Source organism: Dipodomys spectabilis, unplaced genomic scaffold, assembly GCF_019054845.1.
Source record: "Dipodomys spectabilis isolate Male_0828 unplaced genomic scaffold, ASM1905484v1 ptg000032l, whole genome shotgun sequence".
Classification (NCBI taxonomy): domain Eukaryota; kingdom Metazoa; phylum Chordata; class Mammalia; order Rodentia; family Heteromyidae; genus Dipodomys; species Dipodomys spectabilis.
The window spans coordinates 15,403,736-15,421,471 of record NW_024870709.1 but is presented as its reverse complement, the minus strand read 5'-3'; the positions used below and the strand labels follow the sequence as shown (position 1 = coordinate 15,421,471).

The following is a 17,736-nucleotide window of genomic DNA, read 5'->3' as shown; positions in this document are numbered from 1 at the left end:
GGTTGTTCAATATGGAAATTATCTTAATTTCCAAAGAAACCTGTAGATGATATATGTCTGTCAAATGTTATTTGAAGTGTCATTTTTGAACATATTTTGCACGAAGATTCTAGTTGTGAAAACAAGTATTTTTATTATAATTTAATACATATGTTAGTATTTCAGTGTCAACCACCAGTGACTATAATGCATATTTTGCTTTACATAGCTTCATAGAATAGTTTAATCTGTCTTGTCTTTATTCACAGAGCTATTTGTGTTTCAATGAAGTCTAGTAAACTTAAAGCTTTTTTTTTCATGCTTAGGGGCTGAATTGTAGGAGTAACTGCTGGTAACATGCTCTGATAGTATGGAATCCTGTTAGAATCTGGCCCTGTAACCTAAGGTGGTGAGTCCTATGTTCAGCTTCATAACCACTTTATCTACTGCTTCTGATAGCTTCAATAATCTATCAGTATTTTTATTGTTCTTCTACAAACACAAAACTAAAGATATCTGGACACTGGTAGCTCATAACTGTTATCCTAGCTACTCAGGGGAATGAGACCTGAGGATTGAGGTTCCAGGCCAGCCTGGGCAGGAAAGTCCATGAGACTCTTATTTCCAATAACCACCAGAAAACCGGAAATGGAATTGTGGTCAAGTCTTAGAGCATTCGCAGACAAAAAAAAAAAACAAACAAAAAAAAAAAAAACAAAAACTTACTAACGATAGAAAATATAAGAAGAATATCAGTTTTTGCCATGGCTCTCAAGTAATCTATAAGTATCTCCCTTCCCTTCATCACCTATACAAATAAGAATTTCAAGAATGGTATACACCAATTACACATACATAAAATCTTCTAAGTATTTCATAAATCTCTTTTTTTGTGCTGAATCATTTTAAATACTTTATTTGAGGCATTTTATTATAAAAAGTTGGTACTCATAAATTTATATGAACTTTTTTGATTTTGGCTGCTATGTAAGGCGATCCTCCTTTGTCTGGGTGACTTAAGAGCATAATTCGTCCATGAGCCTCTCTTATCTTACCTCTATTGGCATTAGGGCTTACACCTAGTATTAATGCTGCTTCCCGTTTTGTCATTTTGGGTTCAAATCCACCTCTGTAATAGCCACTGCTGAAGGCAGATTTTGGTAGGCTTTGAAAAACTCGTTTTACTAGAAGCTCCATATGCTTCATGGCTTGTAAAACCTAATGGCCCGCAAATCCTGCAGTAGCAATGGTCAGCCCAACTGCTACCACTGTACTGTCCATGGCTCAGCGCGGCTCTCTTGCCTCTACTGGGAGCCTCCGAGAGGCCTCGGCCTTCACCCCAGGCACAGCCGGGCGGCCTGTAGGTCTCCGTCGTCCCAGGAACCCGGCCAAATCTCCTCTTAAAATAACAATTTATATATGTTACAGGATATATGTATATGTATATACATATATCTATACATGCTGGGAAGGTGGCTCAGTGGTAGAGCGCTTGCCTTGCATGCTCAAGGCCCTGGGTTCGATTCCTCAGCATCACATATGCAAAAAGAAAAAAGCTGGAAGTGGCACTGTGGCTCAAGTGGTAGAGCATTAGCCTTGAGCTGAAGAGCTGAGGGACAATGCCCAGGCCTAGAGTTCAGGCCCCACGAACCAACCCCCCCCAAAAAAACATATATCTATACATATGTATATATACATGTATATATATAGATATATGTATATATAAATATATACATATATCTATATATATACATATACATACATACATACACAGTTGCAAAAGACTTAAAAACAAGGCAAACTCAGTCTTGGTTTTCTTTATTCTTTACAATTTTAAGATTTAAATGAGAGTCTGGGAAGATGGCGGTAGAGTGCTAGCTTCGCATGCATGAGGTCCTGGGTTCAACTCCTCAGCACCACATAAGCAGAGAAATCTGGAAGTGGTGCATTGGCTTGTGGTAGAGTGCCAGCCTTGAGTTAAAGAGTTGAGGGACAGTCCCCAGGCCCAGAGTTCAGGCCCCACAACTAAAAGGAAAAAAAATATTAATTGATCAAAGGAATTCACATTTAGAGCTGCATTATGAATATAACAAAATAAACTTTTGGAGTGACTTTTTATATCTGTCTCACATTCAATATGTGCCCAGCACTATGTCAGATTCCATACAAGTAATCAGACAATATTTTTAAGTATCACTAGGTAAAGATTTGATAAGAACCATGTACATGATGATTTGGGGCAGATAAGTGATGTCTTTTTTTTTAATAAGTTTTTTTATTGTGAAAATAGTGTACAAAGGGGTTACAGTTACATGAGCAAGGCAGTGAGTACATTTCTTATCCAGCATTGTTGCCTCCTCCTTTATTTTTCCCCTACCATCCTGTCCCTCCCACCTCCTCAACTATACCACCACCCCAACTAAATTTAGATAAGTGATTTCTGAAAAAAAAAAATCTATGTTCTACTGTATAAATCATTAACTATCTTACCCTATGTGGTAACAAGAACTTTGGAGACAGTATTAAAGACCTAGCATCTACCACTGGCTTATCCATGTGGGATCAGGATCAGGATCTGGATCAAGGATCAAGATCTTCTGGATCAAGATCCAGAAGAATTAGTATGACAAGAAAGCAGAATTTAGAATGATTCAGCCATGTGCCAGGACCATGAAACCTTCTAAGAGGCCTGAAGGCAAGAAATATCTCTCCTTGAACATCAATAAGGAATGCAGCTGTCCCAACAACTAAATGGAAAACTCATAAAGCCAATTTTCATACTGTTTAACTTCAAATTAGAAGATACCACTTGTGGTATTATTGTGTACCACTAACTTTGTGGTAATTTATTATAGCAACTAAAGGACATTGATATAATCAGTGAGTCACTGAGGAAAAAAATTTAGGCTAAAAGAATTTCATTCATACTTTCAGAAGGATATAAATTCATCATCTTCCTTTTGTCCTATAAATCATATTTTAATGAAGTGTAAAATGTCAAAGTCTAGAAGAGTCAAGAATATGGTATCCATAGCAAGGGTTAATCATTGATCTGCAGATCACATAATATTTCTAACAGGTTGAAATATTAAGAAGCACATATCAAGAAATAAACAGAATGGAAAAGGTTTCAACCAATACAAACTCAGGGAAAAAGGTAGGAAGATGTTTTTCAAAACCTCAAAATTGTAATTAGGTAAATTTTGAGAGTAAGAGTAAATAAAAGGATAAAAAGAAGTTAATTGAAAGGTTTCCTGTTTTAAAACAAAATCCACAAAATGATTTTGCTTAACATCATCTTATCTGGTCATATGTACATAGCTTTTGACCTTTTCTGCTTGTCTCAGACATATACTAGTTATTGAAAATAAGGGAAACCATAGCCTGGCTTACTCCACTTTATATAATTTTTTCCAAGTTAAGCGGAATCAACGCCAAGATAGGGACACAAGAGATTTTTTTTTCTTTTTTCTATTGTTTCTAACGTATTTATAATGTACCGTGTGATTTGTTTTGTTGCTTTATATGTTCCTCCCCCACAGTATAATCCCTGTTTGTACTGTATTTGGTGCTGGTGCCCTGCATCTTGTATATACATTTCTCTAATTTGGAGAGGGGAAGTGAAAAAACAAAATGTTTAAATAGGGATACAGGTTGACCCATTGTAACAGTGAAATGTACAAAACACTATGTTGAAAAACGAACTTTGCCATTTAGGCTGGGGGTGGGGGGGGAGTGTAGTTGTGGAGGTGAGAGGGAAGGGATGGTAGGGGAAAAACAAAGGAAGAGGCAACAATGCCTCTTGATAGGAAATGTACTCATTACCTTGCTCATGTAACTGTAACCCCTCTGTACAGTATTTTACAATAAAAAACTTTTAAAAAAACACAAAATGATAGGAAATGTACTCATTACCTTGCTCATGTAACTGTAACCCCTCTGTACAGTATTTTACAATAAAAAACTTTTAAAAAAACACAAAATGAACAAACAAAGCAAAATGAAGTAAAAATTATTTGGGCAACTGTCCCACTATATACCCCATTCCTAAACCCAATATATGTGGTGGTTGTAACTGATGGTTCTCAAAAGACAGAAATTACAGCTCTGTTTCCAGAAACATAATTCTTAAGGGAAATAAAGTTTTGCTTTCAGAGTTACTTCATCTCATTTTAGATGAAGCAGAAGAGGGCTGAAGGCAGCAGCTTGCCTCTGATCTCTGCATATACTCACCAAATCCTCTCTGCAAATCTCAAAGATTTCCCATGCAATTTCAGTTACCATTTGGCCTTATCTCAAAATACAAAAGCATTTAAACAAGATTACCTTCATTACATAGGGTAAACACTCCCATAACTTCACCAATATTCATGTTCACACTATTAAAATGTTTCACCAATATTCATGTTCACACTGTTAAAATGTTTCTGACAAATTAAAAATCAGGCAGATATACACATTAAGAAATCAATTCAAGTAGAAGTTGCAATCTAAAGTAGCATTTTATTCTGAAATATTAACAAAACAACCAAGGTAGCTAGATCTTTAAAGAGAATGGCTATGTATAAAAAAGAAAAAACTGAAGAGAGACTTACATAGTTAAATTTGTATTTTATAGACATTTATTAAAGTATTTAGAATAACAAGTATAAATAAAAATTGTAAGAATTTCTAGAGAATAGAAAATTTATTCACAAGTATTAAAAACATCATTTTCCATTAAATTAATTAAATATAGTTGTGCCAGCATAAAATAAAAGGAAAAATAATATGGAAAAGAGTTTTTTTCTCCCCAAACAAGAACTTTATCCAAAGGCTATGTATTAGGCTCACTAAAACACTGAAAAGAGCAAACAGAGAGATTACCATCAGAGAAACATCCCCCAATATTGGAAGGTTCTGCCACATTGAAACAGAATATTAAGTAACAAGAAAAGCAGGTAAAAGATATTTAAATCTAGATACATCATTACAAAATATTTAAAATACAAGGTCAACAACAATAGCAGAAAAACAGATAAAGTTAGACTCAAGGAATTTCTTAATTTTCTTGGAGAAAATTTTGAAATGGTTATGTGGAAATTATGAACTTATCATAAGAAAGAACTTTTAGCAACAGTTAAATGAGTTACCCAGTTTTCTAAGTCATTGTTATTAATATTCTGCAACTGAATGCCTTTGGATCACATTGGGCTATGTGTCTATTCGCTTCTTCACAATCTGCCTTAGCCACAATCTGGTTTCCAAACAGAACATTGCTGCTTGTTCACCAACTAGCTGCTTCCCTCTGGAGTTGGCATTTATATAGGGTTATTCAGCAAGATCCTGGCTCATCTCACGGTCTTTGGCTCAATTTCACACACTGACCTTCCCTACTGTGGATCACTTCGGAGAGCACATGGCCCCTCATATCTTGCCAGCCCAGTAGCTAGCCAGAAAATCCTCTACAACTGAAGAATGAAAAAATCTTATGTGCTTTACTTGTAATGTCTATCCTCATTTTAGTATTTGTTGGATAGTTGTGATTTTTTTTTGGTTGAGTAACAAGCTATTATTTTGATTTTAGTTTATTCCTCTAGTTATGGAAGTGATATGTAATTTCTTCTTGTAGTATTTCTGTCATTTTTTTCTTTAAGTCATTCAAAATTTGCTCACTATAAAGTATATTTAGGAGCCATCTGTAGTTAACATTCACAGCCCATTTATGTCCTGATCAGCAAAACATATTTGGTAGACATACATTGAATGAAGATGGATTCACAAGTGACACTAAGGGAAAACCTCAAAATGTAAGATTTGCTGCCTGTCACATAGGCAAAAATTACTGCCACATTGTAAATTAGGTACGGATGCTAAAGAAGTTTCCAACTCTCAGAAATGTTCTTTACTAGGATGGTTATTAGCAGATTTCTATATTCTGTCCAAAGCTGGATGTCATAGTGTACAACTATATTTCCAGCACTTGAGAGGCTGTGGCAAAGGGATAATGAGTTTGAAACCAGCTTCAGCTACATAGCCAGACCTTGTCCTAAAGAAAAAGAAAAAAGAAAAGGAAGAAAATGCTACATGATTTCAAAATTACAACAATACAGGAACATAGGGAAAAGCTGTCCATGAAAACCGTTGAATTCAGTTCTACTTATTACCATAGTACTCACTTCTTACAGTAGAAATGAAGTTTTATGAATATATTCAAGAAGAGTTCCTGAACGGATCTGAAAACTTAAGTCAATGTTTACCCATGGTGTTCAATAATACATTGTTTTAAACGTTAGTTGAAAACTCCTACTGGCTGTTTCTAAGTACCAAGTTAAATGGAAAGTGCCTAATGGTGTCATTAAAACCTACAACTAGCAGGCACCCTTGGATTTTCCGAGAGCCAATGACACTGGCTATCCATTGGTTGCTGAAACCCTTGGCAAGCAGCCACAGCATTTCTAAAAATAGCTGCTTTTCTGAACTGATTCATTGAATTTAAAAATAAATAAATAAAAAGCTTTATGGGAAGTAATTACAAAATCTTTACATTAATGCTAGTAATTAAATGTGACTAGGCCTATTATTAGCCTCTGTTCCTTTTTGCAATGGTGGAGTTTATGCTTGGTTAGTGTGAATTACCTTAATCAAATTAATGGACAAATTACAAGAGTATTCTATTTGAGGGGCCTGGAATTTTTTTTTTTTACGTGGAGTGGCAGGGAGTGATGATCTCATGATGAAAATAATAAAGTTCACAAACACTAAAATGTTCAGTTCTTGTAATGGTAGTAGTATCAGAAAAAATCCAGAGACTACCTAAAATAGGTTTTCCTTCCTAAATTGCCTCTATCTTAACTTTGAAAATAGTGTGGTAGAGAAACTGGGTGAAAATGTCTATATGTTGTATGGATTTTTTAAACTAATTCTAGCATAAATAAAAACAATCTTCTGGGTATTTTAATACTTCAGAATCAGATGGTTAAAGAGAATATTTATAATCCTTTTTAATTTTTTTTCAATTCTCTACTCAAGAGTTGTATAGTTCAGTGAGCTCCACTGCTTCATTTTTTCCCGTTTAATATAGTTGCATATCTGATTGATACTTAAAATTATAGTTTTATGATGTATGAATTCAGTACAGAAGGACAAGAAAAATGCATTTAATATATTTAGTCCTGTCTTCACATTTTTTAAATTAGAGGGTTTGCAAGTTTAGTTTCATAAGGAGACAAAAGGTAAAAGGTTAATAATCACAGTGAATGTATGTTATTTCCCTCTTAGCACATATCCTTACTCAGTATTCTTTATGATTTCCTCATAATTTCTTGGGACTATTGTAAAAAAATGACCTTCTTTATAACAAATTAAGCAAGTATCCTTGATTCTTTCTCTTCTGTCATGTATTGGAGACTTAATTTCCAGCTGGGGGCACTATTAAGAGGCAAATGTTTCACATGAGTGCTAATATTAGCAATTGATTTAATAGTTGATGAGCTGATAGTTCTATGGGCTACTTTGAGAAAGAAGGTCAGGTCACTGGAAGACTGTTTTTGATAGTTGTGTCTTTGAATCTTTTCTTACTATCTCTTTTTGCTTCAGGTTATTACACTTTTTTATTGCCATCAGGTTATTACACTTATTAGTTGCCTCTGCCTAATAGAAGAAGAAAATAGACTGCAACTCCTGACACCAAGTATGCATCAAAACAAATCTTTCCTTCCTTAACTCCTGTATTTCAGGTTAGGTAGACACAGTGTGAAAACTGTGACGTATACAATGTCAGTCACCATGACCCATTCGGTGGCCACAGTAATTTCTCTTGAGAGGAAAATCTGTTTAATTTTAGCAAATGTAGTAGAAGCCAAGAATTTTTATTCAAACTTCTAGGATGAGTGCCAGCACCATCCAGGATAATATCTTGGAAGAATGAAATAGAATCATTTTGTTATGATATGAAAGTTGAGGAAGAACTGCTACAAGGAGAGAACAGACTCTTTAAGAAGTCCCAAGTAAAAGTAGTTAACAAAATCACTTCTCTTTAGAAATGTGTACTTTTATTTAAATCATTTTGAGCTTATTTGTGTTCATCTAACCAAGATACTTGGCTACTAGAGTAATAGAAGAAAGAAGTTAATAAAGAAATGAAGAAATGGTGTACTTGTTAAGTGAGAAAAGCAGTTTATATCAAAAAAGAAGTGGAATTCCAGAGGCTCACATCTGAAATCCTAACTCCTCTAGAAGCTGAGAACAGGACTGAATGTGGAGCCAGCCAGTTTAACTAAAGCCTTCAAAGATGTACTTCCAAATAGTAAGCCCATAAAGGTAGACTTAATCTTTACCTACTTCAAAATTCTGTGAGATTAGCATCCTACAACAGCAACAACACAACAATATACTCTAAGTAGTATGAATATCAAAATGTCTTAAATCACTTCATAGGATGCATTGTTCAAGCATCAGCACCATATTCAGACTAAACATTGTGTGCATACATTTGAAGATATGATTTAGCATGAGACATAACTTGATTAATTAAGATAAATAATTCTGTGATATAGAGATGGAAGTGGTTACATTACAATAAAGACAAAAGCTAAATTTTAACAAATGAAAAGTATTAGGCCAAGGATGTTACTGGGTTATCAAAATTAATTGTGCAATTAATATTTGAACAATTTCATCTCAAAAATCTTTAAATATTGTACATGTAATCAAATCAATACAACTAAGGTTTCACATCACTGTTATTCTAGGCCTCTTAGTAGTTGTTGAATATTGTGTACCTCCCAGAATTCCCATTGTAAACCAAACAGATTTTATCAGGGAAAATGTCTGGTACTGTTTAAAGAGAGAAACAAAATACTCATGAAAATAAATACTTAGAAAATAGCATTTCTTTTTCTTTATCTTTCAATAAGAGATTAATATTTATTGTAGTTCCTTTCCAAAGATGTGATAGAGATATGAATGACATCACCAAAGTAACCAATCTTCTTTATCAAAGTAGCATAATTGTTCTAATGGTATTTTTTAGGAAAAAAATAATGTATTATCTTTAAAACAACACATTTTAATGAAGACCTGGACAAGTTAGAGGTTAGGGAGATAGAGTTTGAGGAGATAGAAAGGCATTTCTTAGTAAAGTAATGCACATTATAATCTTCACATATTACTGCTAACTTGGACCTACTGACTGATGTTTATTTGCCTTGTTTTTCTGTATTACAAATGATGTTTCTTGTAGTCCAAATTTTTAGTGTGGAGTGGAATATATGCATCATGGATAATACATATGGAATGTCATATTGTATTTTGCCAAATCATCCTTAAAGCGCTTCTCCTTTCAAATGAGATGGTTGATTACTATGGACTCACTTCCCTGTAGGTACTTGCAGTCATCATGCTTTAATTGTTTACTAATTTAATGGATGAAATCAGTATCCCATTGATGTCTTAATTAGCAATTCTATGGCAACTTGCAAGGTTAAAACTGCTTCATAAGTGTATTAAGTGATTGGAATTTCCTTTTCTATGAATTTCCTGTTCATTATTTTTAGCTCAGAAATGCTTTCATAGATATTTGTAATCATTGCTAGAGCATTAGCAATTAGTAATGATTTCCAATTTCCTTGATGTTTTCACACTGTCAATCCCTCCACTGTATCACGTGCCAAAACAATCTAGAATTTTAAATGTGTTTAATAAATAGCTACCATAAAGTGATGTTAAAACTTAATTTTAAAAAGCCCTTAAGTAGTTTCATGGTGCTACTATATATAGTGTAGAAATTCTTTGAAGAAGGAATTATAGGAAGAGATTAGTAATCTGTTCATTTTGCCTCTTAAATTATCTACTTTATATTCAGAAACACACACACACACACACACACACACACACACAAATTGTGAATATGCCTAAATCCAAATAGATATTGATGTTTTTTTCCAGAAAATAGAAATCTGTTATTTAAATATCCTCACCCAACAACCAAAACAGTCTTATTTCTTCACTGGTACAGCAGCATAGACTATCTTCAGAGGACTAGATAGAAGCTATCATAGCATATATCACCTTAATTCAGATTTAAACAAGTAGCTTAACATTTTATGGTTTCATTGATTTTGTTAACAACATGGGAAAATATTGACTCATGTTGTGTTTGTTGTTTTAAATTACTTATTAAGAATTCAGGGCAATTAAGAATCACAGAAACAATATGAAAGCAAATATTTCCCTCATTAGATTGAAAAGATTTGGAGATAAATACAAGGAAATATACCCTAAGGAAAATACAAAGATAAAGATAGTTTCTTCCTTACCTTTATTTGCTCTCAAAGTTCTTGTAAAAAGTTTATCATTTTTTGGGCTGGGAAGGTGGCTCAGTGGTAGAGCTCTTGCCTTGCATGCATGAGGCCCTGGGTTCGATTCCTCAGCACCACATAAGCAAAAAGAAAAAAGCCGGAAGTGGCGCTGTGGCTCAAGTGGTAGAGCGCTAGCCTTGAGCTGAAGAGCTGAGGGACAGCGCCCAGGCCCAGAGTTCAGGCCTCACAACCGGACCCAAAAAAAAAAAAGTTTATCATTTTTTAAAGAAAATCATACAAGTTATTTTCAATGTAGATTTGGGATACATATCTAGTTCAGGTCAAATTAACATTTCCTTTAAGACATTTTATCTTTGAATTTTCTTATAATTATCAAACAAAATTAATTAGAGCTAATAGAAACTTTTAATCAATTTTATGTTATCTTCACTTCCATCTTATATGTATGTAGATGTATGTGTATATTTTTTAAAAAAAATTGATGTAAGATGATGGACAGAGTGGTTATAGTTACATAAGCCAGGCAATAAGTGCATTTTCTTTTCAACAGTGTCTCTTACTCTGATATTTCTCCCAGTTTTGCCCCTCCCATCTCTACCCTCCCTAAAGTTGTATAATACATTTCCAACATAATGTCTAGTGAATATCACTGCTGCGTTGTTTACCTTTTATCTGACCATTTCTGTGCTTCTTTTTTCCCTTCCCAAATCAGATCAACTCATATACAAGACAAAGGGTACAGTGACAAAAGAAAACAAACTAAATGTAGTAGTACTGGTGGCTTTATTATGGCCTTGTTTGTGATCATTTCGGTAAATGCCCAAAAGTGGGATTGCTGGGTCATAGGGGAGCTCTAAGTGGAGTTTTTTGAGGAACCTCTATACTGCTTTCCAAAGTGGTTGAAAATGTTTACACTCCCACCAACAGTGCAGTAGGATTCCCTTTTGGCCAAATGCCTTCCAGAATCTGTTGTTATAGATTTCTTGATTATAGGTATTCTAACTGGGTGATGTGGAAACTCAATGTTGTTTTGATGTGCATTTCTTTTATGACCAGAGAAGTTGAGCATTTCTTCATGTGTCTATTGGCCATTCTTATTTCTTCTTCAGAGAAGTTTGTCTTTAAGTCTTTAGCCCACTTATTAATAGAGGAGTTATTGCTTTGAAGATGTTTATTGCAGCATTATTCACCATAGCTAAGATATGGAACCAACCCAGATGCCCCTCAGTAGATGACTGGATCAAGAAAATGTGGTATATATACACAATGGAATTCTATGCTTCTATCAGAAAGAATGACATCTCACCATTTGTAAGGAAATGGAAAGGCTTGGGAAAAAATCACATTAAATGAAGTAAGCCAGACCCAAATAAATATAGGTCCCATGTGTTCCCTCATTTGAAATAATTAGTATATGTCTAGGAGAATTTTATTAGATGAGCAGAAAAGATCAAAAGCTTTGTGCATATGATCATATAAGATGATGCTAAGTGAAATGAACCCCAAGACATGGACACAAGAGGTCTCTCTTTGTTATTGTTGTTTTAAATGTACTATGTGATTTTTTTTTGTTTCCTTTGTACATTCTTCCTCCCATAGTATATACCCTGTTGTCACTGTACTTGATTTTGGTACCCTGTATCTAGTATATACATTTGTCTAATTTGGGAAGGAAAAGGGGATAACAAAATGAGGAAAAAAGACAAAGAATGGCCCATTGCAATAATGATACCCACAAGATACTATATTGGAAATTAATGTTACAACTCGATGGAGGGGGAGTGAGGGAGGTGGTGGAGGGAATGGATAGTGGAAGAACAACAAGGGAAGGGGAACAATGCTCCACAACAAATGTACTCATTGCCTTTCTCATGAAACTCTAATACCTCTGTACAGCATCTTTACAATAAAATATTTTAAAAAAAACAAACTGAGGGAAAAGTATCAAGTTCTTTCTTTTTCTTTATCTTTTTTTCCCTTTGGTTTATGTCCAATATTTGCTGTTGTTGATTTTGTAACCCTGCCTGCTGTATATACATTTGTCTCCTTGGAGGAAAGAAAGGGGAATATCAAAATGGTGAAACAAAGACAAAGGGAGAAACAAAGGAACAGTGATACTCAAAATACAGTATGTTCATTATGTTGGAAATAAACTTTAAAACTTCAGAAGCAGGGAGAGAGGAGAGAAGTGGAGAACAGAACGGGTAGTAGGAGATTTTTTTAAATTTTTAATACATTTTGTTGTAAAAATACTGTGCAGAGGGGTTGCAGTTACATGAACAAGATAATGAGTACGTGTCCTATCCAGCATTGTTGTCTCCTCCTTTGTTTTTCCCCACCATCCCTTCCCTCTCACCTCCACAACTACACTCTACCACCACCACCCCTAAATTGTAAAGTTCGTTTTTCAACATAGTGTTTTGTACATCTCATTGCTACATTGGGTCAACTGTATCCCTATTTAAGCATTTTTTTCTTTCCCTCCCCAAATTAGGGAAGTGTATATACAAGATGCAGAGCACCAACATCAAATACAGTGAGAACAGGGGTTATACCGTGGGTGAGGAACATACAAAACGACAAAAACATCACATGGTACGTTTTAAAAATATTATAAACAACAGTATTTTCACAATAAAAATAAAAAATACCTTTAGTAACACACAAAAATATTATAAACAATAGCAAGCAAAGAAAACAAAAAAACAAATAAAAACAAAAAAAAAACACTTCTGTTCCTATCTAGGGGTTCATTTCACTTAACATCATCTTATCTAGTCATATGTACATAGCTTTTGATCTTTTCTGCTTGTCCAAGACATATATACTAGTTATTGCAAATAAGGGAAACAATGGGACCTATGTTTCTTTGGGCCTGGCTTACTTCACTTAATATAATTTTTTCCAAGTCTTTCCATTTCCTAACAAATAGGGTAATGCCATTTTTTTCTGATGGAGGTATAGAATTCCATTGTGTATATATACCATATTTTCTTGATCCATTCATCTATTGAGGGGCATCTGGGTTAGTTCCATATCTTAGCTATGGTAAATAATGCTGCAATAAACATAGTTGTGCTGGTAGTTTTACTATGGTCTTGTTTGTGATCATTTGGGTAAATGTCCAAAAGTGGGATTGCTGGGTCATAGGGGAGCTCTATGTGGAGCCTTTTGAGGAACCTCCATACTACTTTCCAAAGTGGTTGAACAAGTTTACACTCCCACCAACAATACAGTAGGGTTCCCTTCTATCCACATCTTCTCCAGCATCTGTTGTTATTAGAGCTCTGAGTATAGCCATTCTAACTGGGGTGAGATGGAATCCCAATGTTATTTTGATTTGCATTTCTTTTATGGTTGGAGAAGTTGAGTATTTTTTCATATGTCTATCGGCCATTCTTATTTCCTTTTCAGAGAAGTTTCTCATTAATTCTTTAGCCCACTTATTTATCGGGCAGTTGTTTCTCTGAGGATTTGTGGTTGGGGATTTAATTTTTTGAGTTTCAAGTATATTTTGGATATGAGTCCCTCATCTGTTTTATGGCTAGTGAAGATTTTCTCCCGATCTGTGGGGTTCCAATTGATCTCTGTATGTCCTTTGCCATGCAGAAGCTCTACAGCTTCATGCAATCCCATTTGTCCAACCTTTATTTGATTTGTTATTTCTGGGTCTCTATTAAGAAAATTTCGGCCTGTGCCAAAGAGACCTAGGGTTTCCCCTCATATTTCCTGTTTTCAGGGTGTCTACTTTGACTCCAAAGTCTGATCCATTTGGAGTTGGTTCTGGTTCAGGGTGATCTATGAGGATCTAGCTGTAGTTTTCTACAGGTGATGAACCAATTTTGACATTTACTAAAGAGCTAGTCTTTCTTCCATTCTAAGTTTTTAAATCCCTTATCGAAGAGTAGGTGGTTTTAGGTCTGTGGATTCATTTCAAGGTTTTTGATTCTATTCCATTGGTCCTCAGGTCTGTTCTTTTGCCAGTACCAAGCTGTTTAGATTACTATGGCTTTGTAGTAGAGTTTAAAATTTGGTATTGATATTCCTCAAGCACTATTCTTTTTGTTAAGTATCATTTTTGTATTCGGGATCTTTTATTGTTCCATATGAATTTTTGGATTGCTTTTTCTATGTCATTGAAAAATGAGGTTGGAATATTGATAAGTATCACACTGAATTTGTAGATAGCCTTGGGAAGTATTGCCATTTTTATGATGTTGATCCTTCCGATCCAGGAGCATGGGAAGTTTTTCCACTTCTTAAGTTACACTTTGATTTCTTTTTTCAAGTTTTTAAAGTTTTATTGTATGGAGGAATGTTTCATGGTTTCCTAATTTTTCCAGAGTCTTCATCATAAAGGTTTGTTGGATCTTGTCAAATGCTTTTTTGGAATCAATTGAGACAATCATGTGGTTCTTATCCTTGCTCTTGTTGATGTGATGAATTATATTTATTGATTTGCGTATATTAAACCAGATTTGCATCCCTGAAATGAATCCTGTTTGATCATACTATATGTTTTCTTGATGAATTGTTGAAGTTGATTCACCAAAATTTTGTTGACAAGTTTTGCCTTGATGTGCATCAGGAAAACGGGTCTATATTTCTCTTTCTTTGATGAGTCCCTGCCTAGTTTTGGGATGAGGGTTACAATGACTTCATAGAAAGAAGTCGGTAGTGAACTTTCTCTTTCAATTTCATTGAAAAGCTGGAGGAGTATTGGTGTGCGTTCTGCTTTGAAGGCCTTGTAGAATTTCGATGTAAATCCATCCAGTCCTGGGCTTTTCTTAGATGGGAGGTTTCTTACTGCTCTTTCTATTTTCATGCTGGATATGTTGGTTTAACTCATCTTTGTTTAGTTTTGGCATGTCGATATTTGCTCTTCCAGATTCTCAAACTTGTTAGCATAAAAGTTTGAGAAGTATTTCCTTATAATGTTCTGAATCTTGGTTGTTTCTGTGGTGATGTTTCCATTCTTACCTCTGAGTTTGCTTATTTGGGCATGTTCTTTCTTTTTCGGATAAGATTTGCTAAGTGTCTGTCAATATTTTCAATTTTTTCCAAAAATCAGCTCTTTGTTTTGTTCATTTTTTCTATGTTTTTTTCTAATTCATTTAATTCTGATTTAATTTTAATTATTTCTTTCCATCTACTGTATTGAGGTTTAGTTTGTTTCGCTTTTTTAAGGAGGTTCAGGTATCTCATTAAATTGTTGGTTTCAGATCTCTCCAATTTGTTGATGTAGGAACTTAGAGCTATAAATTTGCCTCTGAGTACTGCCTTTGCTGTGTCCCAGAGGAGCTAGTAATTTGTGTGTTCATTTTTGTTGAATATCATGAACATTTGAATTTCCTTTCTAATCTCTTCCAAGACCCTCTCATGATTCAGCCTTTATGTGTTACAGGACTTTTTGGTGGCTTTTGGTATTGATTTCTAATTTTATTCCCTTGTGGTTAGCCTCATCATGCTTGCAAAGTTCTGTCATTAATCTTTAGTTAACTTTGTCTCACTCATATCACGCTCACACAGAATCCTTTGCAGGTTTTCCATCTTTTCTTTCACCATGTTTACCAGTAATGTTTGTAGAGCTTTTTAGGAACTCTCCTCTGGATTATTCATTAACTGTTTTGTCATCTGGGAGTTGAGATGCCTGGACTTGCCATTTTTCTTGTGTTTCTCTGACTTTTTCTGCCTATTTGGTAAGAAAGTAATATCAATTTCATGATAAAACTCTATTGTAAGGCAAGTATTAACTAGTCATGTAGTTTTACAGTCAAAATTACTGCAGATACAATTTGGTTCAACAGATACAATCTATTCAATATCAAACAACTACGAATTAATGGCTAAGAACATCAAAGAGGGATTCAGCAGACAAGAAATTAATGTTTAGTGAGAATTGTGGGGATAAATAACATTAGAGGGATGTGGAGAGGTCAAAGGAAAGAGTAAATTTAACTGAGTTCTAATATCTGAGAGGAAATGGACAGAACAGAATGAAAGGAGATGGATAAACAAGAAAAAATGGAATAAAAAACAGAATTTAAATTTTAAATAATGAAACACTTAAAAATTATGTAAGTATAAAGAAATAATACTGATAGAAGAAAAAGATAGGATGAGAGGAGGAGAGAGATAAAAAGGAAAGGTGCAAAAAAATTTAAAAATGGAATACTTAAAAATTATATAAATATAAATAAATGATACTACTATTAAAGAAGCTAAGCCTAAGAGGTTGTGAATTGAGTAATCAATATCTGAATTAATATGTACTCAATAAAGGATAAGGTCTGGTGATTGATAATGGGTATATATCTGGGGATGAGCAGAACAGCAATTAAGTCACGCCAAAAAAAGTACTAAAAGGTTAAAAGAGATTTAAAAAATAACACACACACACACACACATACACACACTCACACACACACCTAAAATAAAAGTTATGAATGAAAAAAAGAAAACTTTTTTTAAATGAAAAAAATATTTGATTTTTTTGGGGGGGAGGGGAGATCTTGTATCTCTTCTGTGTCTATAACCAGTCTCTTGTTCCTGTCTCCGGTCTGCTTGTGGTGTTTGGTTTTCCTGTGGCTTGATTGGTTTCTTAAGTCAGTTTTTTTTTAAGCAGGAATTAAAAAGCTCTGCCTTACCCAGGACTTTGTGACCCTCTCCCAGGCTAGTTCAGTGGGAAAGAGATCTGCTTTGAGTATCACAAAAGAGGGAGATGTTTGTTTCCTCTAGCTTGGAGTTGTGATGAGGCTAGATTCTGGGTAGAGTTGAGGTCTACAGCAATCAGTAGCTTTCCCATGAGGGGCTAGCTCCTGAGACACAGAGCCCAGCCTGGAGCCATCTCAGCATTTATGTATACTGAGTTTCCATTGTATTTTTACCTCTCCTGCTGCTGGGTGTGCTGCCTAGGTTGTAGTGGGGAGGGTAGCCTCTGGCTCTGTTTACCCAGTGAAGAAAATCACTCCTCTTGGGGCAGAGCTTTCCCTGAGTGGAAAGGGTGACATTCACTTGGGTGGAGCTGAGCCCGGCAGGTCATATCAAGTTCCTATGACCTTTGGAATGTCTCCTATTGTTTTCTTCCATGGCCTGAGTTGGAGCTAGCTTTTTGGCAAGGCCTTTGTCAGTATCAAAGATGGAGACCTTCTCCAGTGGTGGGAGAGGGGCTATATCCCCACTGCTGCTCCGTGAGAAGTAGTGAGGATATTTTGGGTATACTCATGCCAGCCTCTTAGTTTCTGAGCCATCCATGGTCTGCTATCAGCAGGATGAAGATTTGTGTTCTTGTCAGCTCTTACTGGTGGTGAGTAGAATCTGCTTGTACAGTACATCTGGCATCTTTGTCCTGGGCTCTTTCTATTGATATGGTGGCTGTGGCAGCAGCTGCTGCTGCCCCTGCTGACACTGGCAAGTACTCAGATCTGTCTCCTTGACCAAATTGCCTGGATTTTTC

General features: G+C 35.0%; 1 long non-coding RNA gene across 1 annotated transcript; it reads right to left on the bottom strand.

Moving 5' to 3' along the window:
* Window positions 1–950: 950 nt before the first annotated feature.
* On the bottom strand, window positions 951–17,472 carry LOC122105672. The gene is made up of 3 exons (XR_006147061.1): window positions 17,462–17,472; window positions 5,979–5,981; window positions 951–1,272 (listed from the first exon to the last, which is right to left on the bottom strand). It is a non-coding gene; the product is annotated as an uncharacterized LOC122105672 (long non-coding RNA).
* Between the last annotated feature and the right edge of the window lie 264 nt (window positions 17,473–17,736).